At 37.8% G+C, this 1,333-nt stretch overlaps 1 long non-coding RNA gene across 1 annotated transcript; it reads right to left on the bottom strand.

Moving 5' to 3' along the window:
• Positions 1-445: 445 nt before the first annotated feature.
• Positions 446-1,100, bottom strand: LOC111656136 (uncharacterized). The gene is made up of 2 exons (XR_002760845.2): positions 898-1,100; positions 446-780 (listed from the first exon to the last, which is right to left on the bottom strand). It is a non-coding gene; the product is annotated as an uncharacterized LOC111656136 (long non-coding RNA).
• Positions 1,101-1,333: the final 233 nt, after the last annotated feature.

Below are 1,333 nucleotides of genomic sequence, written 5' to 3' on the forward strand. Positions count from 1 at the left end.
GTTAATATGTTGTAAATGACCTGTCTTTCAAATAGTGAATCAGAGTGACTGATGATCACCTTTCTGAATGAAAATAAAATCTCAAAATACAAAATATAAATCATACTTTTTAAAGTTTCATGGGTCAGAGGGCAGTCTGATGTTGTTGGATTCATCTGCTTCAGAGTAAAATGAGCTGTAGTTTCTCTCAGCGAGCACTAAAGAGCAGCAATGTATTTCTTTTCCAGGGTTTTGGCTGAGTTGTCTACTCTATGGTCTTTACTGGATTTGTATTATATAAAGTCTGATTTATGCAAAAGTTGGCTCTGCTTGGTCAACACCAAGGATCTAATTATCATCTATTATTATCCATTCTCCAGTTCTTTTGTTCAGTGTCACATCAGCAGTTGTGGCCAAATTTTGCAGCATGCTTTGACAGAGGTGGAGAGAGAATAACAAAATGTGCTGAATTCAATGTCTATTTAATTATTACCCAAGAAAAATAATACAAATGATCATGTAGCTGAAATCATCTTTATGATAAATATGGAAAACAGTTAATAATGTCACATCCGACACAAATATAAGGGAAATAAACAATTAACACACACAGTTGGCTCATGGGTGCAGTAGGCTCATTGTAGGTTACAAGGAGATTAATGTAAAGGTAGAGTTAAGTGGCCACAGTGATGCAGCAGTTCAGAGTACTGCATGGTGTTTTGCCTTAGTTGTATGATCTGTCGTGGGTCTCCACAGTCTTGATGAGAAGTGGACTTGATCTTCGGTGGTGTTTAACTGAGGCTGTAAAAAGAAGACGATAAAAAGGTCAGACAAACACAAACAGGACAGGATGTCATTCTAATCCCAGTGATACTGATAATTATGGTGTCATCTTCAGTTGTAAAATACAGTACTTACTTTTATTGGGCACTGTTTGGATGTTGAGAATAGAGTCCTGTCCAAGTCTGTTAGTGAGAAAGCAGGAAATAGACTGTAAACACTGATGTGGCAGCAAAGTGAATGGTTGTTAAAGGTGAGGTCCACTGATTTCACCTCAAAGCCTGTTTTCAGGGCATAGGGAGTATAACTTCTGCATATGTGAAAAAAGGTGTATGAAGCCTTTTATGAGGGGGCTGCCTCATCATAAAGGACGCTGCAGTTGCACTTTAAGGGTGGTGGGGCTGCTAACCAGATTTAAACTTGCCAAAAAAAAACAATTAGTCCACAAATTCAAAAAAAATATTGTTTGAAAACACTACCAATAAAGCATAAATCTAATCTTTGTGCTGTTTGTCAAAGTTTTTTAGTGTGAGGTGGGCTCACTGTTGCCCCCCTGTGGCTACTGGGGTAAAAA

The sequence above is a fragment of the Seriola lalandi genome, unplaced genomic scaffold, assembly GCF_002814215.2.
Source record: "Seriola lalandi dorsalis isolate HSWRI2012SDOR001 ecotype SW California unplaced genomic scaffold, Sedor1 jcf7180001976046, whole genome shotgun sequence".
Lineage (NCBI taxonomy): Eukaryota > Metazoa > Chordata > Actinopteri > Carangiformes > Carangidae > Seriola > Seriola lalandi.